This window comes from Tenebrio molitor, chromosome 3 (assembly GCF_963966145.1).
Source record: "Tenebrio molitor chromosome 3, icTenMoli1.1, whole genome shotgun sequence".
Classification (NCBI taxonomy): Eukaryota; Metazoa; Arthropoda; class Insecta; order Coleoptera; family Tenebrionidae; genus Tenebrio; species Tenebrio molitor.
This window is the reverse complement of record NC_091048.1, coordinates 19448613-19458732: the sequence shown is the minus strand read 5'-3', so window position 1 is coordinate 19458732 and position 10120 is coordinate 19448613. Positions and strand designations below refer to the sequence as shown.

At 37.5% G+C, this 10120-nt stretch overlaps 1 long non-coding RNA gene across 3 annotated transcripts; it reads left to right on the top strand.

The window, feature by feature from the left end:
- The first annotated feature begins 301 nt into the window (after positions 1-301).
- LOC138127090 (uncharacterized) lies at positions 302-1942 on the top strand. 3 transcript variants are annotated; one of them, XR_011158093.1, is made up of 5 exons: positions 303-1020; positions 1081-1221; positions 1285-1425; positions 1489-1633; positions 1694-1942. It is a non-coding gene; the product is annotated as an uncharacterized lncRNA (long non-coding RNA). The 3 variants fall into 3 exon arrangements; XR_011158091.1 differs by having other exon boundaries at positions 302-1221; XR_011158092.1 differs by having other exon boundaries at positions 302-1221; positions 1486-1633.
- The last annotated feature ends 8178 nt before the right edge of the window (positions 1943-10120 follow it).

Sequence of the window (10120 nt, the reverse complement as noted above, 5' to 3'; positions counted from 1 at the left end):
ATGCTTCAGAATTTTAACACCAACACAAGCGCGATTTTGCAGGGAATAACGATGACCTCACTTGCTCTGCGGCCATCCGGACATCGGGAATATCTTGATCGCGATTTTTTATTGATTTCAGTCGTTTATTTTCAACGGAAAGTTAAGTGTTGAACAAATCTGACAAACAGCAGCAAATGGAGACAAGATCGAAGATGATGCTTCACTAACACAAGCGCGATTTTGCAGGCAATAACGGTGACTTCACTTCAGGACATCGGGAATATCTTGTTTGCGGTTTTTTATTGATTTCATTGAAACAATTTTTTTTCACAAACAACGATCGACATGACGACGTCCTCCGCACACTTATTAATCATTCGGTTTTTTCGATGGCGTTGAAAAAAATGTATTTCAAAAAGATAATTGTGAACGAATCGTAGAGATATTACAAAAACTATTGTACAATACACGTCCGTTAGGGCCTTTACAGCCTCGCCAGTATTATTCGACTCGCTCTGCGAGCTCGTCTCACAAAATTTCTGGCTCGGCAGTAAAGGCTATCCTAACGGACTTCTACTGTAATAGTATATTAAGTATAAAGAACGGTAATGACAATGTACGGATCGAAGACAATTGTTTGGAGGAGGAGCTTGCGACGACTCCAATATTGTCTGAGATCCGTACATTGTCATTAACGTTCGTCATGCTTATGAGATTTTTTGCGCGATTGAATATTTATTACAAAACATTCCTAACTAGAATGCAATGCGATACGACGCCCTTCACATCGTGTTGCCACAATGTCGATTTTTGTATCGCGTTTCTAAGGCAATCTGCAAACAACTACCGCCATTGCAGTTTTTGTGCGCAAATATCGCCAGTTGTGTTGAAAAACAAGCAGTAAAATGAGTGATATTAGTGATTCCGAAAACGAAGTGGATATTGTAGAAGAAACTTTGAATGTGGGGTGCGTCACAAATAAAGAATTTTTGAAACTAACGACCTCAACGTGTAATTATGAAGACAAGGAAAATTTGGGTATGAAAATTTTGATAATACTAATGTCGCGGCAAGTTCGCTAATATTATTTCATTACAGCGGCAAGGAATGCCGACCACAAGACCCGTGTGAGTTTCCAGAAAGTGCTAACATCTTGTCTTCAACTTCTGTCTACATAAATCAAGAATTTTCGAAACCAGCGAACTCAATATGTATTCAAGAAGACAAGGAAAATCCGGGGTATGAACATTTTGACAATTCTAATGTCACGGCAAGTCTGTTACTAAAATTATTTCATTGCAGCGGCAAGGTAGGCCGACTACAAGAGCCGTGCGAGTTTCCAGATAGTGCTAACATCTTGTCTTCAACTTCCGTCTACATAAATGAAGAATTTTCGAAACCAACGATCTCAATGTGTAATCAAGAAGACAAGGAAAACGCGGGGTATGAAAATTTTTACAATGCCAATGTCGCGGCAAGTTTGCTAATGCTATTTCGTTGCAGCAGCAAGGAAAGCTGACTACAAGAGCCGTGTGAGTTTCCAGAAAGTGCTAACATCTTGTCTTCAACTTCTGTCTACATAAATGAAGAATTATTTTCGAAACCAACAACCTCAATGTGTACCTAATCAAGAAGACAAGGAAAATGCGGGGTATGAAAATTTTGACAATGCCAATGTCGCGGCAAGTTTGATAATGCTTTTTCATTGCAGCGCCAAGGAAAGCCGACTACAAGAGCTTTATGAGTTGCCCGAAAGTGCCCCCACATCTTGGCTTCAACTTCTGTCTACATAAAAATTATTATAATAATCGATTAATTTTGAATAAACTTTACTTACCGTTCTAGAACACCAAAAATTACTTACCATCGAGTTTATCGTTAGCAACGAGTAAACAGAGCTTACCATCTTGGAAACAGACGTGGTAAACAACCAAATAGAGTACAATCGCGCAAAAAATAATATAAACACTGTTTTGTTGGTTGATTCATCTTTATGGAGTGACCATATTGTGTGATTATCTTTTGTTAGGCCTACTAGATTTTTGTATTGTCTTTTTAACGGAAAAATTGCACGAAATTTAGCGATTTTAGGATAGCACCCTAGATTTTCAGATTCGACTATACAAACCTTATATTGTTGAAAAGCTTGTCGAAAAAGCTTTCTACCAGTGCAATAATAAATACGGGGTGCCATTTGAAAAAAATGAGTTTTTGACATTTTTAATTCGTTATGTTTAAAAAATCGCAGTAGGCATATGCGACTAAGCAGGTTGTTGAGTAAACACTCAGCAGATGTAGCAAACATTCAGAAATCAAACAGCGTCAATCATTTTAATTTATGTGCAACAATTTGGAAGGTACGAATTTTCGAAGGGACCCCTGCAATTCGAAATTCTGGTAAAAAAAGCGCCACTGATTAAAAACGATGGCAGATAAGTAAAAACGACCTGTATAAATTTGATTCATAATTTAGCATAGAGTTCAAAAATAAAATCAAACTGGGTAGTTTCCATTTAAAAAAACATAACTTTAGTGTTTTTATAATATTGGGACACTCTGTATATATACCGCAATATTTTCCGAATATGCAGTAGAAGCGTAGCTATCATCTAGAAAAAAGAAAAAGTTGATATCTTTAATAACAAACAAGTTATGGAGCTTTTTCGCAACTCTGGGACACCTGTATGTTACAGCTTGCCCATTGTAGCTTGAGCTGTGAGGGATGCGCAAAGTTGAATAAAAAGGTCAGATAAAGAGGTCCTGGAAGCGGCAAAGAAATGCGACAAAATTAGTGAAGGGGCTGTAAGATCACTGCGCATCCGGTTCTTACAGCTCAAGCTACAATGAGAAAGCTGTACAGGGTGATTCATCTTTTACCGCCGGTGGCAAAATTACCCTTAAGAATTGAGAAAAATTTATGGAATTGACAGATTTGATTTGTCGAAAAATTTACTTACGAGTACATTTGTCGCCTTCATTGCAGTTCATGCACCAAAAGAATATTCATTGCGAATGCCATTATAATTTGGGACCGTTTTGACGTAAGTTCATTTTTAACGGCTGGGTATGACTCGCTAAAAATTAGCAATTTGAGTTAAATTTTAACAACTTTTGGTTAAAATTTTGGCTTAAAGAATAGCGCAATTGGTTAAAATATTTTAACCGTTGTTTTAACGTTTAACTTTTAACCAAGTGTCTTACAGAATAGGCCTGTATTTATCTTTATTTTATCTATGGAGGTAATTAAGGTTCTCGATTATAAAAGGTAACGACAACGGAGAATTGCATGCTCTACATTTTCTATAATAACTTAGATAGAGGTATCTCGCACGGATAATGAAATAATCACAGAAATGTGATTTTCCACCCCTATTCTCCAGTATGGTGGGGCGAGCGGCAACCCCCCAAGGTCGCAAACTCAACAATATTAATAATATGCCTGATAGAAGATACCTGTCAAGTATAAACTTTTCTGTACCTTTTGCAAGGTAAAACTCCCTATTGATTGGACTATTATTATTAAATGTAAAATATTAATGTTCACACTATTTTTTGCAAATAACATTTTATTCGTAAATTGTCTATTACAACCATTTAGGTATTACGAAATGAAGTAAATGACTAGATAATACTTTTGTTTAATCTACAAACAGCGCTAGGTTTTGTAATTTTCACAAAAATAAAAGTTAACAGGGGGCTGAAAAATTAGCATGTAAAACCCTCTGGCCAGTCTTAAAAAAACGCACTGTATACGTTATTCACGTTGAATTGAACATTTCAAGGTCAAATAATTTTGCAAATACATAGTGACATGCAGGTAAATATCGTTCACGTTGGATTGAGCATTGCTAATGCTAAATTCGCGTCCTTTATACGCCCCTGGTACCATCTCCACCAACCACCCTTGTTTAGCAACCTTTTATGGCTCTGTACGATTTGGCGGGTGGCATCACTTTTTCAAACTGGCTTATCCTCCTCTTACTTTAACCTCCTTGATTTTTTCTATGAAATCTATCATAGACAAAATAAGAACATATAGAACGCAAACTCCCTATACATTTTCTGGGCACCATGGCTAACTGTATCAAAACGCTAAGCGCTATTATGGCCGTCCCACTCGATGATTTCTCCGTAAGAAAAATTGTTCTTGACATTTAAAAAAATCGTACGTACAGTAGAGACTTCAATCTTATCCTGTTCATAAGATTTAAAAATGTATCGACACGTTTATTTACCTTTAAATGTGCACTTTTCCATGAAAATAAAAAGATTTGTCAGTATTAAAATGGTGTTTGGAAATACCGACCTACGGTTATAACGACCGAACTTCACCGGTCCCTTCCACGTCGTTATAAATGATATATACTGTATATGATTTGGATAATACCAAATCTGAAACCATTGGTGAAAGACCTTGCACAGCCAACAAAATGCTCTGCTATGTTATCCACGGGTTATCAACTTGATACACAATTGCTGCAGGGTACTTTTTCCATTCAACATTAACAATGGCACAATTTTCACAGATTATGGTTTCATTGTTCTTTAGCTTGTTACTGACAATCATGCATCAAATATAGCTTAATTTAAAAAAAATTGCAGCGAAACGTTAAAAAATCATATTGACCTTTTTTTCCACTATTTCTAAGTTTTGATTAGGTACCTACTAGGTGCGTTCGGATACTACCTCGGAGATGCAAGCACAAATTTAATATACAGGGTTATTCTAAATGATTGTAGTCGAAGTAGGCCATGCCCATGTTATTACATTTTTGCCGCTTTCATGTGAACTGTCAGTTTTGTCGCTGTCACTGTCATTTTTTAGGTGAAAAGTCCGGTGATGAGATTTTTATTTATTTTTGTTAAATTAACGATTGAATCCAGAAATATTGAGTTGTTTTGCACCCAATTTAACTCCCGTGTGCACTCACTTATTCACATCATTTTGATGTTTTTTTATGTGGAGCGGCAACCATAAATTTTACATTGAGTTTTCACGCCTACTTCGACTACAATCATTTAGAATAACCCTGTACTTGAACAGCTGATTGGGGATCAATCTGAAATAAACGAACGAAAATAGGGTAGATAATTGTTCACTTTAGCTCCCGGTCGAATTTTCGCGTTTTTTCTGGCCAGATACCTTTAGGGCGTCCTCCTACATCGTTTCCCACCACTCAAACCTTGTGCAAATGCCCTTGTTTTTCTCTCTTGTTCCACATACCACATAAACATAACCTGATAATAACCCTACTATTGTGACAGGCGCCAAAATCTCAACATCCTCGGTCGAAATACTCCTAGCAAATCGAGCTTCCTCTAATGACTCTGACGTCTAATATCCGTAAATTAGCATAAAAATGATATAAACGAACGCAGCTACTGTCAATACTGTCATTGTGACGAATTTCGTTTTCAAATCAGTTCCTAATGTTAATTTAGGGGGCGTCACTGTACGTACGCTCCAGGGCCTACTCGACGGGAACACTTTTTCAAACGAAGTGGGACGGCCGTAATAAGCGCCTAGCGTTTTGATACAGTTGGCCATGCTGGGCACAAAGCGTTACAGCCATCTCTTATCCTGGTGACGGTGCAAAATCATAGCCTACTGGATGCGTTTACCTTTCCTTTGATTTTTTATCATTGCAAATTTTCACAACAAATTAAAACGCCAACAATAGGTACTTTCGATATTTTATTTTCAACTGTCTTTGATACAGTTCTGCTTTATTTTTATAAATATTATTCCTAAATGCTATCGTTCTCGTATCCTAACATTTAAAATTAAATTTTACCCCTTAATGTAAATGTGGTTAAATGAATTACTTTATCAATAATTTCATCTTCAATTTTATTTTTAAGTGAATGAAAATTAACATTAGGTACTGTTACATTATATATTTTTTATCCTGCCCAATGGCCGAATAAAATAACGATTAAGGCGTGATTAAGTTGTTAGCGTCGTGACCAGGAATTTGTCCGAAGACGGCACCGCTGGAACGCAAACAGAAGGAGAGGGTGAATGATACCAATCTTACCCCAGACCTCGCTATAATGACATTAAAATTTTTAAAGTTTACAAAAATAAAAATTATTAACAATAAAAAAATATTGACTTACAAACTAAAATGTAATCAAATCTTGAACAAACATTAAACAAAAATGTCGAAAGGCGGTAAAAGAACTTCGACTGATCGGTCTTATCGCGGGCCGAGACAAGACCGAGGAAAAAAATGGTTGGTTCTCTGTTGGCGAATGCTGTCCTTCTGGAGGCGGCGAGGACGACAGGACGGGGTTGCTCTAGAGTACGTCCTTTCGACTGAGAAACCTCCCTCGTACGGGTTCTGCTCTGACGATGAGGGAGGGCTTGAAACGGCAAGAGGACTACGTAGTTGGTTAATCGAGAGACTTCTGGCGACCTGGGGCCCGTTGCACAATATTTAAGAATTTACAAGTTACAAAATACAAGTTACAAGTTATTAGTTATTAGTACTAATAGATTGTGTTGCACAATTATTTTAGTTACAGTTGTAAATTCTGCTAAATTTTATTAGGAAAAAAAATGAAATTACTAGTGTAGTCGGCTTTGATTTATTTTTACTTGTCGCAATCTAATGTTGCGCCTGTCACGCTAAATTTTTGTAATTTAATTTGTTATTTCCAAAAATCACAAACCAAAATTCTAAATAGGTATGGGTAAACGCGATGAACAACGCAAGTTGTTATTATGCATTAAAAAAAAAATTCATCAGTTCTCGGGACAATTCCCCAATCACCCGATTTGGAAGACATTTTTTATATTTAGAAATAAAACTATATTATGTATAAATAAAATAATCTCGACAACCCCACATAGTGAAGAAAATTAGCAATTCAATAAAAATAAAAATTAAATTCAATAAAATAGAAAGCTCTCATAAAAATTTCTAATTTCCCCTTCAATATTTTCTGCCGCTGACACAACACATTAAATAAAGTTCTAGTCACTACATTTTAACAACATAATTTTTTTATAACACGACATAGGTACTGTTATTTTTTGATCCCATGCATATCAGAAATAGTGTGATATTGGCTACCATTCCAAACCAGTAGAGAGCTAAATATATGTAGGTACTACATAATTATTGTTTAGCAGTAGTAGCTAATAGCCCCACTTCTTCAGCTATTATGTAGAATCCTGTAACCTATTTGTTCTAACAATTTCATTTTTTCTGCGGGCAATCTAAACCGCTCCAAAAACTCTATTCTTGATTCAAATGAAAAATTAATTGGAGGACGAAAAATGTTACCCCTATGCTACCTTATTCGATTTGGAAATACTTCGTCTTCACTGCTTGATTCATAGAATAAGTCATGTAACATTTTGAAGAAAATTATTTCAACTTGTAAATTCAGATATCAATATTTATTAGCGACGTTTTGCTTGTAAAAATTTGACATTAAAAACTACAAAACTAATATATTAGTTGATTTGTGTCTGCCATTGTGCAACAGCTATTAGTAAAATCAATATAAAATACACTAATATTTTTCATTTTACAACTTGTAACTTGAAATTACTAGAGATGAGATTGTGCAACATAATTTTACTAGTTACAAGTTACAAGACTAATATTATTACTAATAAAATGATTGTGCAACGCGGCCCTGGTGGAGATTCGTCGTGGGGGTGGAGCTGCCACCGATCGTTTTCCATCGACCTGTACGCGTACACGTGTGTTTTAATCTGAGGTACCGCTTGCATCCGAAAGGGAAGAGAATGTTGAGCCAAATTTCTCACCAGGCCGAAAGGGGAGAGTGATTTCTATCCGCAGCGAGCGATTTGTCCCACAAGGGAACCTCCTGGCGGCGCGGTTTCTTAAATCCGTCCGTGACGAGCGGGGTGGTTCCTACCCGTGGAGGGAGAAAAGACTGGAGATGGCATTTCCTATGCTTCCCATGTTAAAAATCCGAACCCTCTAAAAGCACGTGCAACAACCTTTTATGACCCAGTCCACAATGCGCTAGATAAAGAAGCACAATGCGCCTGGAAGGAAGGCCAAGGAAGCTATTGGCCTAGCGTCTACGAGTATAGGCGATCGAAATTAAGGTCACTTAGATCAACACACTACGTGTTATCAGTTTCAGGGAATTTTGTTTGGCAGAATAACAGCAGTCTTTTAACGTCAAAAAAGTTAGGTTATGCGATATGCTGACATTTTTTAAATTAATTAGACATCTTCATAAGATGTATCGAAATATAGGAACGATTGTTAATGGACCTTTACAAATAAGGATGATCTTTGTCGCACAGTGACGTCACTGCGTAAAGTAATTCTGCGTCCTGTGAGAAAACAAACATGTTGACCGTTAGGTAAAGTAACTTCGACGAGTTAAACCAATGGAAATAAGTGTAGCGGTCAACTGTTCTCTCACAATGCGCAGATCTCACGCGCACATTTTCCATCTCTTATAAATGTAAAGGTCCATTGCCTGAACCCAAAAAGAAAACTACAATATTATAGGTACTGTAGTGCCCAGATTCAAAATTCCACTTCACGGCTACCAAGTAGGCCTTGGTTTGTTTACCAAAGATGGAATCCAGTAGGCCATGGTCAAGAAGTGACTTAAGGAATGGTGGGAGGAGAAAGCTTCTTATTTCCACCCTCGCCGGAGGCAAGACGTGTTTGGTGCGTGCAGAGTGTTTTGTTTAAAAATCTCGTGTTTTTTTTGCTAATTCCCACTGCCATCCGCTGTTGAATTAAACGTTTTTCATTCGCGAATTAACAGACGGAGTGTTTTCCCGTGAGATTTGGTGCAAATCAGTGATATTGACGCTGTCCCATTTTGGCGCCACTTTTTCCCTTTGTCTCACGTGTTACACTAATCTTTGTTCGAGCCAGGACTGTGTTTTGTTGTTATAGGTATGTTTTGCAGGTAGAACAGCATTGTAAATATTAAATTCTGACATGCTAAATTCACAAATTTGTTAAAATCATAATTTGTTCGTATCGGAAGAAAAGTTTGTGTCATGTAATTGGGAGAGCAGTTTAGAGCGACATCAGCGTTCGTTTCGTCACGGGCTGTAATAAATGTCCCGCACTTCGATAGGCATTGATTTGATGATTGGGACTATATAGATCACTGCACGTAGTAGTTTCGTTCGCTCAGCGTAATTTCCTTTCCTTTTGTCCTCGTCCCCTCCGAACCTACGCGTGAGATTCACGTACACACATGGAAGTTGTGTGCCTCTTCCCCTCCGAACATACGCGTGAGATTCACGTACACACATGGAAGTTGTGTGCCTCGTCCCCTCCGAACCTACGCGTGAGATTCACGTCCACACATGGAAGTTGTGTGTCCCGTCATCTCCCTTCCGACCGGCATGCGGATGTAGAAATAGGGCGCGGGGGTGTCGCATGCGTTAGAGGTTGTAGTAATGTTCACACATGTACTCTGTAGTTGTTGTATCTCCATTTAAACGGCTCGTGACGAAATCGCGCGTCCCCGTAGCTCAACTGTACCGAAATGAAATATTTTATTGTAATTCGTGTTTAAGCAAAATTTGTTATGGAGTTTGAAAAGATTCCGCCTTTGGGATACCGTTTACGGGGGTTTTATCGGTCCCGTTTTGCAATAACCGCGTTTTATAATTTGTTTATTTTTGTGTTTTGTCGGGCAAATTCGTTCATTCACCTTAATTCAAAAATCTACTTTGTCGGTTCGTTTGGCGTATGCGAGTGCAACGTGAGATTTGGCATTGTGTCTAATTTCTTGTTTGTCTTTATTTCTTTAAAAATTCATCGTTTGCTATTTCGATTTTGGTAAATTATGTATTTTGTGTTGCATCGTTTAATGCTGTTTATTTGTGTACACCTTATATTTTGTTTTGTTGCCATCTTGCGTTGCTCGCTTCAAAAATTCATTGCGGATCAAATAATTAAATGAAATAAAAGTTGGCGTCCCTCACATGTGTGTTTTATTTGCGGCACTCTTCCAACTGGAACCCTCATCGTTTGCATTCCGAACCTTTTCCGCCAAAAGAAAATCACAACGTAGGGCTCCTCCGATTCGATGACGATCACGACCACATTTGTTACCGTTTGCGCAGGTTCAAATATTTGGCGGAAAAAGTAATGTCTTCAAATCATTACAG